Raw genomic sequence first — 15091 nt, 5'->3', positions numbered from 1 at the left:
TGAACTCAGGTCCTCCATGATTCCAGGACTGGTGTTCTATCCACTGTACCATCTCACTGCCCCCTAGAACTTGTTTTTAACAAATGGGTAGACTTCATGGGGTCTAGCCTTATGTCTAATCTAGCACTTTGAGATAGCCCATTGTAAAAATGATTAAGCTTCTCATCCTCCTCATGTAGCAGTTTCTTGAAACTTTCTTAATTCTCCAGGGAGAGAGATCAGAAGGTGAGAAAGGTCTGTCTCCTTTCATCAAAATCACATTAGTCTGGTTAGACAAAGGGAAGACATTTTTAGTAAATCTTTCAGTTTAATTTAAATTATTTAAAACTCCTGAGGGGCCTCCTGGTTTAGGACAGGTGGGAGACTATCAATCTCAATTAAGACTACCTACCCCCCCCCCTCCCACAGAACTGGGATAAATTGAGGCAGGACCGAGTTGGGATTCTGGCTCTGCTCTTGGGTCCGGCTGCTGGGGTCTTTTTGCTTTTGGATCCCTGTTGCCTGCAGCTGAGGTGGCAGCACCCCGGGGGAGCCTGTCCTCAGGGTGCAGACTGTCCCTAGGGTGCAACTACCAGGGGGCCCCAGGACTCCTCCATACCGGCCCTCCTGGTTCATCCTAGCTGACAGCGGAGGAGAAGGGGTATCTCCAAGAGGACCTTGACACAATAACTCTGCTTTTGCTACTTTCCCCAGAGGAAAAAAGCTTTACCAAGACTCCAACAGCAGCAAGGTTTAGGTCCTACTGCAGTTGTGGACTTTGCAAAGGCCCAAGACCAAGCTTCCTCTGCCAGACTTGGTGTCCAGAGAAGAAGAGAAGGCCTGATGAACCTGGGGAAGAAGAGAAAGGGGAAAGAGGGGCCAAGATGACCAGAAGAGATAGAACTGCACTAAACTGAAAACTTGACTTTTAATTTGTGCCTTGACTACCTGTATCCATCACCATCATGGGTTAGACCAGTCCACATGGCAAACACCTTGGTAAGTGGGTCCTAGATCTTTGAACTTGCCTACACTGGGACCACATGCCCCTGGCACCCTGGATCCCCCCACCCCCCGGGACTGCTTCTCACTAACTGGGGGCTGGTTCCATTTCCCTGTGTTGAGGGGTAAGAGGACATCGAATAAAGGGATCCACTTGTGACTGCTTGGAGATGAATGATGGGAGCCCCTGAGGCTGCTGCGTCTATAACAGTTTATATTTTTGTTCGAATCTGGCCTCAGACTCTCAACACCAACTAGCTGTGTGACCCTGGGCAAGTCCCTTGACCCTGATTGCCTTGGTTCCAGACCCATCTCCAGTCATCTTGATTCAGATCTAACCACTGGACCCAGTTGGCTCCAGAGGAGCAACTGAGGCTGGTGACTTGGCACAGCCCACCTCAGTCCAATCTAATTCATGAGCTTGTCGTGGCCTCACTTCCCTAGATGTCAGGATCCCCAGAATGAAGGTTGAAATCATCATCCTATTTCAGCCTCATTTCTGCAGCCATCTCCAAGCCAGAAGGAGAGGATGACCCACCCCAGGGCTCCTTGACTGAACCCCTCCTGATCCAGGGTGACTTCACCACCGTAGCCAAGGCTGCCATCTGGAAGACCCTAGGTCCTGATCAGGGCTCCAGCTGTGCCCCTAGTTACATGAGACCAGATGGTGGAGGTTGTCTCCAGGAGCACAAGAAAGAGCCTTCCGGACTTGGGGACCAGGAAGCCCCCAGAGGGTCCCTGCCTGTGGCCACTGGTTCCGGGTCATTTAAGAGCATGATTTCAGGTGAGCTGGAAACTGAGGCACCCAACAGGTATGGGTCCCTCTTGGGGAGCTTTAGAGTACAATGAGGGTATGGTGACTGTCCTATCTCTGCCCTCAAGGAAATTTTGTTTTAATTTCTAGAGCTAATACTCAAAGGGTAGGAGCACCAGGGACCCCAAACCAGCAACTCCAGGCTTGGTGGGTCCTTGGGCTTAAAGGAGAAGCTTTATCATAGTCCCTTTCAGTGACTTTTTGAGGTGTAAGCTAATTTGTAATTTGATGTGGATCACAATTATGACCAAGCTATACTACTAATGAGATTTGGGAATCTTGAATGTTTGTGAAATTTTCATTATTAGTTTTTGCAGTTTTGATATAGACATTTTATTTCAGAGAAATAGTCAAGCAGCTCAGTATTTCAGATCTAAAATCTGGAATCTGGCTGTTTTGATGGAAGATTTGTTATTCCAGGACCTGAAATAAGATTAAATTCCTGAAGAATTCTGTGTGTGGGTGTCTCTGGGGGAGGGAGCTGTTTGTCTCTGTCTTCTCCCCCCCCACATATATGTACTATACATACATACCATCCCTAAATCTTTTTTTACAACTCAGTTTGATCTGGCAATTCTTTTTTTATTAATTTTTATTAAAGATATTATTTGGGTTTTACAATTCCCCCCCATCTTACTTCTCTCCCCCCAATCTGGCAATTCTTAATGAATTTACTTTCATATTCTTATAAAAGTGTTTCCTCTCTAGTGTCTTTTATCTGTAAGGTTCACTTACCAAAGGGGAGTACCCCCCACTTTGATTTTTGTCAGTGACTTGTCCATCTTTTTGCTTATTATAAACCTTATACTGCCTGCCCATATATCCTAGTACCCCTAGACTTGGTAGGACTTTGTTTCAAGATATGCATGTTCTAAGTCTTATATTTTTGTAGCAAATGATTGGAAAATTCAGAAAGTCTTCTTTGAATAGATGAGAGATTAGTGAAGTGGCCGAGGTTCAACTTAAACCAAGATGCCAAGGTAGGTCTTGAGTTAATTTACTAAAAAGGGTTTTTAGAAATAACTTCCTTAACTGCAAAACTGAACAAAGACCTTGTCTTCTTATTTTGATCAATAGGCTCACCAGGTATACCTTTGCCTTGAAGGTCTTTGAATTCTCCTTTTGTTTGAAAATGTCCAGCCTCCTCCCAAAACCTCTTCCTTATGCCGCCCCTCACCTCCTCCTCTCTTGAGGGCCAGTACCCTTCTTTGAGTGGACAAATTGGAATTGACTTTTCAGATAGCACTCCCAAAGGACACAATTATTTAAGGAGGAAAGTCCTTCCCATTCCTAGGTATGCTAGAGATTTAATGAAACATCAATAAATGTGTTGCTCTTAATTGTCCTTAATTGGGACACATTCTAGGAAAATTAACACATTTTTTTCTGATAGAAATGAAACCCCCAAACCCCTTTTTCACAGGGTGGGGTGTTTGGTTTCTAATGATGATACTTAGCCTGGAGTGAGAGAAGAATTATGTATTAACATTTCTTGTAAAATATGGGTGCAAACCTCTTGTAAGGTACACATCAAAAAGCAACAAAGTCCAGTTTTATATGTGGTTACATATGTGGTCCCATCAGGAGCCTGAATTGGACCTCTCCTCAGAGTTACAATCAACCTAATACACTCACCCTCATATAATTTAATATGTTCCCCCACTCTAGTAATATGACATGTGTTATGTTAATGAACTTCAATTGTCACAGGGGTGTATAAGTTAATATGCATGAAGTTTATTAAGCATGCATGCTCATGAAAGGTTAGAGACCTTCTCTTGGCCCCAGTCCAGTTTGAGTTGGTTTAGACATAGGCATCTTCAAGATGGGCTTAAAAGAATTCTACCAGCCATATGATTAATTAGAATTGTTTTTCCCACCCTTCTTTTCTTCTACATTCCTGAACATTTGCTTGTCTTCTAGGTCTCATAAATCACCCAGGAAACCCCCCTGTTCTGACAATTATCTACGAAATCCTAACTGATAGCATTCTCCCATCAATTATACTCAGAGGTATCTGTTTCTGTAGTGGTCAGCAGTTTCTTACAATACCCACAAGTCTAAACTTTAAGTGAGGATCCCTCCACATTTTGGGGAGTAGTCTCACTTTCCTCTGTAGCAGATGTTCTGAACTTTGTCTTAGGTAGAGATTTCAGAAGTTCCATGAACTTGAGTAGGGGAAATAACTACATTTTTGTTTTCCCAACTGCAATTTAATATTTCCTTTAATTGTATTGTAACAACAACTCAATCCACAGTAGTATTAGCAGTACCTATGCCTGCTAATGAAAGTGAGATATTTTCATTTCACATTATCTATGTTTCATATTTCCAAATATTGTTTAAACTTTCCTCTTTCTAACCTTTCCCTAGTTCTCCCCCAAATACCTGAGATGTGTTAGAACCTAATTTACCTCTCAAATCCTTAGCTTTCTTTATGGCTCACTTCTGGTACTATTTCCTTCTTTTAGCAAGCTTTTCCTGATCTCCTAGTTGTTACTGTTCTTTCCCTCCATAATTATTTTGTAAATCCTTCTAATACTTGGGCTGTGCCCCTCTGCTAGCCCCCAAATGGCTATCTCATATTTAGGATAGTCTATGAAACCTCAATGACTCAATTCTGGAGCCACTGAACTCCTACTAATCTGGCTATTTTTTCTGTCAATGTTGTTTATAATTAGCTCACAGAAGAGGCATTTCATGAATTAGCATAGTAAGAAAAATCAAGAAGTATCTATTTAACACCTACCCTGTTTCTAAAGACACTGGATAAGCCATTTAACCCTGTTTGCCTGAGTTTCCCCAACTGTAAAAAAAAAAAAAAAAATGAGCTGAAGAAGTAAATGGGCAAACCATTTATGTATCTTTGCTGAGAAAAACCCAAATGGGATCATAAAGTTTACAGGAATAAAACGAAAGACGAACAATGACAAAAAAGGCCAATTGCCTTATGGTCTTCAGTTTTTTGGGGTCCTCTAAAGTGCCATTGGCCATTACAGATAAGGATTTTTAATCTGGAGAGGCCCACATAATCAAACCTCAGTTTACAGTTCTCAGCCTCTTGACATAACCTCAGACACTCAAATTCAAAGATGATAATAAAACACGTTCTCATTTTACCCTACTTGCCCTCGTCAATCTCCATAATGTTTCCATTCAGCTCATAGAGATCTTAAATCCTCTCAAAGATGAATTTGACTTTGCATTTCTAGCATTATGGAGCAATTAACTCATTTCAGTTAGAAATTGCAATGGGAAGGTAGCTAGGTGGTACAGTAGATAGAACACCAACCCTGGAGTCAGGAGGACCTGAGTTCAAATGTGACCTCAGACAATCTAATAATTGCTTAGTTGTGTGACCTCGGACAAGTTGCTTAACCTCATTGCCTTAAATAAAAAATTAAAAAAAGAAAGAAATTACAAATGTTCTCACAATGACCCTGGGAAATAGGTATAACTATTACCTCCATTTTACAGATGAACTGCAGCAGAAAGAGGCTGATTTAATTGGGATCATCTTACTGGAGAGTTAAGGTTGATTTACATTCAGAAAGATCTGTTGGAGCATGAAAGCAGGTTTGGTCCTTAGTAGGTTTGACTACTGTAGCCTGGACTTTCCAAGAAGATCCCTCAGTCCCTGTCCAGCAACTGAGTAATTTGTCCTGGACAAGGGCAGGCAGCTTCTTTGTCACTGGACTGGATTGACCAGGTCACTGCTCTGTTGAGCCCTTCTGAGGTTCTCTCTGTTGTACAGGTCAGGCCACTGAGCTCCCAGGCCTGCCTTTTGGATAGGCAACTGTGCCTTATAGACTGGTCTGGGCTATCTGAGCTGCCCTCAAAGTGAAATTTTTCTTGGTCTCATTATGAAGGACTTCTGACCTCTTCTGGCCATAGCTGACCCATCATAAAGTAGAGTTAGTGGACTCTAAGACCAGCATCTTGTTTGAATAAGCTTGCCATTGGTGACTTCTCTCTACAAGCTTGACTTGAAGGGAATGGCTTTTCTGCCACAACTTCAACAAGATGCTTTCTTTGATTATTTACTAGACATCTACTCTGTGGTGAGCACTGTGCCAACTGCTGGAGATGCATTAATAGGTAAAGATAGCTCTGCCCTTAACTTCCAATCTAATGATTGTAAGTGCTTCTCTCAGTTCTCAGGTGAAACTGATAACATGTATGATGAGGGATGTGGGGAAAAATAATTTTTCATACTAGGCACATCAGATTACCTTATCTCACCTTGCTAGTTACAAATCTAGGAGAACAATGCTTAGGATGTAATGAGACCATCCTCCCAGGAAGAGATACAAAGAGTATGATCTTTGTAGATCAATTTGGGGTAAAGATATTGTGTAAATTGCTTTCTTTAAGTCACTGAGGATGGCTATTTTTTCCTAATTTTTTTATCTTTGGATAAATATACCTGTGTCTCCCTCAGTTTCCTTGTGATCATTTTAGATGGTTTCTATGATTTTTTTGGGGGGGTAAATCTCAGAATAAAACTTCATGTCTAATCTATATTTTTCTGTTATTTTAACCCTATATTGTTAAGGTTCTTATAATTTTAGGGTTCACAGTTTTTGGTGCCATTGATCAAATCTAGATATATAACTTGGAAGGAATTGGACTTTTCCTCCCGGCAATGCCACAAAAGGGATCCCTAGTAAACAAGGACAGAATTTTTGAGCCTGATATAATGATCTTGTCCAAAGGTGAGTTTATTTTAGCATTTCAAACTCAACTGATCTAGTCTGAACTATTTTCTTTGAATTTGAAGTATCTCTATGTGTAGGATAAAAACACTGAGAATTTTCAGACACTTGTCTGAGCAAAAGAAAGCTTATTTGCTCTTCAAGAAAAGGGCAGACTCCAAATCTCTCACCAAAAATGATGAGGATCAAGGTACTGCACTCAAAGTGCACTCAAGCAAGATTATATAGGTCCTAACACAGACTCCCCCCCCCCCCCCTTCCTAACCACTTGCTCCTTTAACCTATTGGCTGGATCAGAGGTATACTCTTATTTGTGGAAAATCTACCCCAATGGCAGACACAGAAAAGAATGAAATGTTTTCATAATATTTTCCATCAGATAGTAAGGTAACTTGGGACCTTCATCACTATCTTAATGAAGCCATGTTTAGTTAGACTGTCTTCTCAGTTTGCAAAAAAAAAAAATAGTCTAAAGCAGGTGGCTTTGGGAATGCAAGGTTTTCTTGACAAAAACTGTTTTTTAACCCTGAGAGGACTTTACCAGAAACTTTCCCACACATCTAGGAGGTAACCTCTGGTTTTAGGAATTCTCACAGGTTGGTGATAACTGTTTTAAGTGACCAGATGGGTGAAAACGACTTATCACTAGATCTAAATGTGACATTTCTTTGAAGTAGTCTAGTGGTTAGATTTCTAACTTTTTTTCTTTGAAGTGCAAGAAATTTTGTCTGACATTCCTGTCCTGTGTCTATGTGTTTTGTTTGTGTATTTTGGTGTTTGGTTTTGTGCATAGTTGTTTGTTTAATTGTTTGTCCCCATGATCAGATACAACAGTCTAAAACTAGGATTAGAGATCCAGTGGAATGGATACTTTCTATATGACTAAGCATCATGACTCTAATGACCATACAATTTGTTTGCATTTGTATAAACTAACAAGTGATGTTTTTTATGTTGGTCCAGATGGGACTTTATGAAAGTGCTAAATTGGACTATTTTTTTTTTAGTTTTTTTTTTTTTTGCAAGGCAAATGGGATTAAGTGGCTTGCCCAAGGCCACACAGCTAGGTAATTATTAAGTGTCTGAGACCGGATTTGAACCCAGGTACTCCTGACTCCAGGGCCGGTGCTTTATCCACTAAAGCCACCTAGCTGACTTCTTACCTAGTTCTAAGGAAATCCCTGCCTCTTTCTCCTCCACCTGTTGAAAGTCATTCTTACTCATCACTCTTTTTCTCCTTTTCCTTCTTCTAATTTTCCTTGCTCTCATTCTTTTTCTTCTCCTTGTTTTAATTTCCTCTTTTCTCCTCCTCTTTTCCTTCATCCTTATCCCAGTAGTATTCCCTCTTCTCTCTGTTCCCCAATTTCTTCTCCTTCTTGTTTCATCCCCTAATCCCTCAAATATTAATCCTTCCATTAACTTCTTTTGTCCTTCAATTTCTTCTCCTCCCTCTGTATTTTGATCTCCTTCTCCTCTAATATTCAATCTACTTTTTATCCTCTATTTTTCTCTTGTGTTCCTTTCTCATCTCCTCTTTATATTCATGCTTATTCTTCTATTCAGCCTCATCTCAATAACTTTTCTTATCTTTTCCCTCTCATTCTTATCCACTCATTTCCTCTTCCTACTCTTCTTTTTTATTCAATTGTCCTATCTTCCTATTCTTCCAATCAGTCTCCTCTTTCTCTAAGAGATCTGCTTCTAATGAAGTTATCCTATTTCCAGATAAGATCCCAAATCCAGACCCTGTTGGGATATTTTCTTTATACTAATAGATCGCACCCTCAGACCATTCCATCTACAGATGGAGAAAGATGAGCTACATCTGATCATAAACTTTATATTGTCCCACAGTGTAAGTTCAAGCCTTGGGACAGAGATAAACCAGAGACTTTGAAAAAAGATTTGCCTGACACATCCTCTACCCCCTCCCTGTCAAGATCCAATAGATTTTAGTCATCATTTTAAAGTTCCTCTGCAGTCCTATCACCCTGGGATTCCTGACATTTGCCGGTTAGCCATAGCTTTAGTTGGAAAGGGGGAAGCTAAGAATTGATTCAGGAAGGATAAGGCAAAAGTCCTCCTAAGGAATTTCAGGAGACAGAATGGGTAGCTTATATGGAAGAATAAGGGTACTATGTGGATGCAAGAACTCTAGGAGATACTTCAAGAGAGGTTAGAAGCTATCTCACTTGCTTTGCTGACCTGTGGAATTTCCAAAATTCCAAAATCTTATACAAAGACAAGATGAAAAAGTATCTCAATTGTTTGATCATTGAGCAGAGGTTTTTGAGGCAAATCCTGGTTTAGTCCATGATCAAGAAGGAGGGAAGACTTATTGCTCTCTCTTATTTTAACAGTCTTCAACCTTCTCTGTCACATAATATTAAAACTGCCTGGTCAGAATGGCAAACTAACATCCCAGTTCATAGGCAAACTAGCTTTTCCGCTAGCACAGACCTTAAAAGCTCAGCTAGGGGAGGACCTTCAGGAGAAAAGGGAGTTGAGACCAAAGAAAAAAATTATATAATATGAATCTTAGGCAGTTAACAGCTCTTGTCCAAAATCCACCTGTCACTAGATGCCAGTTTAGTGAGACTTGTCATTATTATAAGAAACCAAGGCACTGGAAGAAATAGTGCAAATTTTTGAAGAGCAACAAATCAAGATTTAAAAAGCCCTTCTGTTACAGCCATGGAGGTGCTCCAAGGTAGATTTGCAGAATCTAGTTCCTTTTTGTCCATTTCTGCATGACTCCCAACTAGGAGAGGTACCCCTGGAAATATGGCCAGCCCATCTCTGCTCTGGTGGACATCTTATCATTTCTGAATCCTGGTAAAATCTTCTTTCCTCATCTGCAAAGTTCAGAAAGCCTATCAGGGGTGTCTAAAAAAACCTTTCCCAGCTTTTAAAACTTCTTTCATGCTTGGACAGGAACATTTTTAATATATTGTCATTCTAGTTCCTAAAGTCCCTTATCACTTTCTTGGTTGTTGATATTCTGTCCTTCTAATCTGCTGTTCTCCCCCCCCCCCCCCAGTACCTGTGGCAGCCCACTCTCTGAAGCCTGTCTGATAAGAAGGAATCACTGACCCTTACAAAGTACCCCACCCCGACACACACTCCTCTCCAGTTATGGGTCACAGATCCTACAGACATTGTGACAGCCACTCCACTAAAGGCCCAAATTGATCCCTCCTTTCTCTCCCAAGCTTTGCTTAATATCTATATCCTCCCAGGACAGCTAGGAGGCATAGTAGATTGAGCACTGACCCTGGAGTCAGGAGGACCTGAGTTCAAATGGGATTTCAGTCACTTAATTACCTAGTTGTGTGACCTTGGGTAAGTCAACTCCATTGCATTGCAAAAACCAAAAACATTAAAAAAATTAAAAATTATCATACTCTGGAAAAAAGCAAAGAAAAAAATCTATATCCTCCCACTGCTATTGAAGGTGCTAGACCTTTGATACAATGTTATATCAATAGGATTAATTATTGCATGTACCTACTCATGCATTTGCCCCAGTAGTCAATCAATACTTTTTTGATTTTACATTGGAAGGATAGCAATTTGTGAACAGTCTTGATTTTAAAACTGACCCTTTCATTTCTTAAAACTTAGCTCTAAAAATGTGACTGTGCAGCTCTCCTTTGTCTCTCTCTCATTATCTCATTCACATTGGAGGTTTTCATTCCTACATGACTCAATTTTGCATCTCTCCTAATCTAAAAAGATAGCACAGGCTTGCTGCTATTCTGAATTGAAAGTTTGTTGAAAAAAATAGCTATAAATATACTGTGGACATTTAGAATTTTAATACAAATTATGTGAAACTTAAATACATCTTAAAACCCATATTTTAAATGAAAATGTTTTATTCCTCTAAAATGTTTTGTTAGGGGAAGCTGGATGGCAAAGTGGATAGAGTACCAGCCCTGGAGTCAGGAGGACCTGAGTTCAAATGTGACCTCAGACACTTAGTAATTACCTAAGCTGTGTGGTCTTAGGCAAGTCACTTAACTCCATTGCCTTGCAAAAAACAAAGAAATAAGATGTTTTGTTGCTGGGTTGTCAATAACTTAAAGGATTAGAAAAGGTTATATCTTGAGTGTTAAAGAAAAATTTGGTATGATAAGCTTAAATATTTAATTACTGATTAGCTATTTAAAGTCTTAATATACAATATAATGTACTTCAAGAAAATTATAATAGGATCGAATAATAATAAGCATGAGGATATCTTAAATTGGAGAGCTTAGTGTGTTGCTTCCCTCAGCAGCTCTTCTCTAGTCTCTGGCCCTGGAGAACTGAGTAGGGAACGCTGGACTAGACCCCTAAAACTCGACACAGTCTTATTTGAAATGATTTAGAATCTGATTCTAACATCATGAAACCGTAGTTGATTTGGTGAGTTATCATGAAGTAATAAAGTGATTGGTTTCAGAATAAAGACTGGAAGGTGAAAATCCTATTCTGATACATATAAATACACACACACGTGTATGTGTATGTGTTTTTGTTTTTTTGTTTTTTTTTTGCAAGGAAAATGGGGTTAAGTGGCTTGCCCAAGGCCACACAGGTCATTATTAAATGTCTGAGGCCAGATTTGAACTTGGGTACTCCTGACTCCAGGTCCAGTGCTCTATCTAATACACCACTTAGCCAGACACCTAGTTGAGTTTTAGGGGTCTAGTCCAGTGTCCTAGGTGCCCCTGATATTTTTTTTTCCAGTTGGAAACTGCAGAAAGAAAAGTTTCATTTGTTTTGTAGGAAAAAGAGGACTATATACATTGTTACTATGTGGATGCAAGAGTTAAGGACCTATAAATCCAGATTTGATATGATTTAATCTAGAAGTTTTTTTCTGAAGGAAAAAGGAACAGGACTATCTGAATTAAGAAATGTATTAAAGCTATACAATCTTTAATTATATAACCATATATAAGTTGATTTTCTATGCTTTACATATAGTATTAATTTGAAAGGTTTTTAAGTTTTTTAATAATTGTGATCATGATTTAGTTTGATATTGCTAAATGTTCTATTATTAAGAAATATTGATTAATTTAAGGATTTAATGTAGCAGTATTACTGCCAGTGACAAAGTTAAGATAAAAAAGAATGTAATGAGTGAACTTTTTCATTGTGTGTCTTCTCTCTATCTTAAGCAAGGAGACTTTTCCATTAATAAAGATCTTTTGGCTCAAGGCAAGTCATACTTAGGAGAAATTTTGGGGGTTGTTTATTTCCCTTTTTAGATTGATGTAAGTATATTTGGGCAAAATGAGGAATATTTAAAAGAACTTCCTTTTCTACCTATAGAAGAAACATAGTTTCAATTTTGGTTTGCAAGTGTCATTATGTGCCCCATTTAACTAAAATGGGAAGATTGGTATAAGACTTTATATGATTTCTTGGGATTTTGATATGATTTATCGTATAATTTTAAAAGGTAGTTTTGTATTAAAATATGGTAGTAATGTAACATATCACTATATTTATATAATACATTATTCCTATATATATTATGTATTTATATAACTATATTATATAATATTTTCAATCTGTTTATATAGAAGTTGGGGCTACTATATTAAAAATTATTATTGCTCACTTTTCTTTCTCTCCATTTCTTCAATGATTGCTAGATAATACCATTGTATATAAGTTATTGATTTAAATCTAATTTCTACCAGTAAATTGTCCAGTTTTCCCAGTAATCAAATTGCAACATTTCACCCAACAACCAGTGTCTTTAGATTTATCAAACATGGAATCTTATTTGTCCGTAGTGTACCTGATCAACTTCTTGCTTTCTCCCTTTTTTTAAGCCAATAACAAATCACTTTAATTACTACTGCTTTATAGAGAACACCTATAGTATAGGTGTTATAGCCTAATTCCCTTCCTTTTAAAAGAAAATACCTTCAAGAATCTTGGTCTTTTATTCCTCCATGTGAGCTACAGTGTTACTTTGCTTCTTATTTCAATAATCTTAGACAAGTCCCTTTTTGGGGACCTAAATTTTTTTTCCCCTGGAAAAATTGCTGGTAAGATTCTGAAACCCTGAAAAGCTTGAATCTACCAGAGAAGATAAATGATGGTGTGAAAGAATGGGGGTGTTTTTCTCTTTTCATGGTCAAGGAAGAATTAAAAGGCAAATCACAAATAGTATTCTCTCTGGCTCCCCACTCTGTAATTACTTTCAGATTACTTGCCTGCCTTCTTTCCTTACATTAGAACAATAATACAGCTTGTTGTGGCAAGCAGAGACAGACCACCTTCAAAAGGAGAGCTTGCTTGGTGGATTTCACATTTTTCCCCATTGCCAATATCTAACCCACTGCATTTTATTATTTCACAGTCCATTAGTCAGCAAGGGGATGCTTATTCTTCAATATTATGTAGTAGAAAATGGAAGAAACTCGAATTTGAACCCTAATCCCATCACTCATCATCACTTCACTTATTCTTTCTCAGCCTCTTTTCTCACCTTTTAAAATATGGATATAACAGTTGCCTTTGGAGTTGCAACAGATCTCAGATCTGGAAAGGACCTCAATGCTTCTCTAACATTTATTTGGCATGAATTTTGTGATAGAAACTGTTCTAAGTACTTTACCTCTGAAGTGACTTGGTTCTGGGTCACCCAGCTAGTTGTGTCTGAATTCATAGCCAGTGTATAGTAGATGTGAGAGGACCTGGTGAGTTTTTAAAACCTGAATAGCTTCTGCATGTAGCTCATGCTTTGGTTTTCTAACCCTTTTAGGTTCCCTATAAACAGATTGCCCCCAAAAATACATCTTGGAGTTCAAGCATCCAAAGAAGGGAAATTGAGTCCTGCTTTGAACTGAACCCAATGGACAACAACTCAACCAAGCCAGTGTTTGGACTGGACTAGATGATTCTGAATTTCTTTTTGTATGAAGACCCTACCCTTCATGTATTATCTTACAGTGACATCTAGTGGTCAAGACATAGGTGGCAGGTGCTTGAACAGAAGTGTACTCTGTTCATGGAGTGAACAGTACAAAGCTTGGTAAGATGCATTCCCTAGGATCATGGCTCACAGTCCAAAAAAGATCCAGTGCCAATCGTCTTCCCACTTATTTTTTGATCATATAAGAATACAGTCTCTTACGACCTGGCTTATTTCCAGTCCGGAGACATTGGCTGTGACCATCTTCCTTTTCTTTTTCCTTTCCCCCTGTCTTTTAAGCTTTTACTTTTATTTTTTACTTTTGGTTTTTTTTTCTTTTAAGCTTTTACAAAGAACTATTTTCTTCCCAGATAGGATCACAAATACACGTGGGAGGCAATATCCCAACTCTTTCATACCTCCTCTATCTCTGGGGAAGGAAAGGAGATTAGATTTAAAGCTTAATTCAGTTCCTAAAGAATTCACAAGTTCAGACTCACTTCAGGCTTGAGTTGTAGGCACCCTGACTTCTCTATGCTTCCCTTACAGGCTGATTTGCCAAATCCTGCCTACAATCCTGTCTCCAAAGTTCTCATGGCTCAGATTCGTTGGGGATCTACTATCCACAACCTGAAACTGAAGACAAAGGATACAGAATAGAAATGGTTACCGCCCCCCCCATTTCTTAGAACAGGTGAAAAAAGTCTATCCATTTGCATCAGTTCTATTCAGGGTACCTACTGTGGGTGAACTGAGATCTTCACTCTGGAAGCAGCTGGAGAAAACATAAGAGGAAGAACTTGAGCCAATAAGAACTATGGATATTTCCCCTGACTAGCCTCTGTATCTTGAATATTTTCCCTCATTTCCACATCTTGGCTTCTTCAGTTCTAAGCTAAAATCCCACCTGCAAGGATCCTTTCCCAGGCTTTCTTAATTTCTAAGCAAAGAATATATATAGTAGGCACTTAATAAATGTTAATTCCCTGAATGAGGGGAAGTCAGCATATAGCATTTGTAATGTCAAGTCACCTAAATTAGATAAACTGTATTCCTGGATACTTAGAGAACAGACAGATGGTAATTTTTTGCCTCTAGTGATGAGAACTTGGAAAATGGGAGATGTACTGTAGGACCTTAAGTTGTTCCAATGCTACTCTGGTTTTCAAAATGGAAGACTGAATTACTAAAAAGATATTTGCTTTTTAAAATCCAGAAAAGGAAATGGTGATAAGAGTCAACATTGCCTCATCATGAACAAATCATTGGTGGCTTTTCACTGGCCTTCCCCATATTTGGGTTGTTCTCTCTCCTCACTTCTTTTGCCTCAGCTTTCTTCAAAACTCCTCTTAATCTTAGAGGGAAGGCACAATTTATCTCCTATTTACACAGTTGATATCTTGTAAGAGTTTAGTTTTGCTTGTTATCTTTCCATTAAAGAGTGAGTTCCTTGAGATAACTAGGTCTCTGATTCATTTTGTTTTTGTTTTGCTTTTCTTTGTATCTTTAACACAATGGTTTTGTTATTTATATCTAGGCTTATCCTTCCATGATTATATCTAACTTTTCGCATTATGGAGGAATAGGAAACAAAATAGAATCCCATTTACTGGGCAAGGATTAAACAATTTGTGGTATGTGTAATGACATTACTACACT

At 38.8% G+C, this 15091-nt stretch overlaps 1 long non-coding RNA gene across 1 annotated transcript; it reads left to right on the top strand.

Annotated features, from left to right (window-relative positions):
• The first annotated feature begins 6367 nt into the window (after nt 1-6367).
• Nucleotides 6368-14400, top strand: LOC141515999 (uncharacterized). The gene is made up of 3 exons (XR_012476580.1): nt 6368-6510; nt 13283-13552; nt 13982-14400. It is a non-coding gene; the product is annotated as an uncharacterized LOC141515999 (long non-coding RNA).
• The last annotated feature ends 691 nt before the right edge of the window (nt 14401-15091 follow it).

This window comes from Macrotis lagotis, chromosome 3 (assembly GCF_037893015.1).
Source record: "Macrotis lagotis isolate mMagLag1 chromosome 3, bilby.v1.9.chrom.fasta, whole genome shotgun sequence".
NCBI classification, from domain to species: Eukaryota; Metazoa; Chordata; class Mammalia; order Peramelemorphia; family Peramelidae; genus Macrotis; species Macrotis lagotis.
The sequence above is the reverse complement of the archived record's forward strand: the minus strand, read 5'-3'. Positions and strand labels throughout refer to the sequence as shown.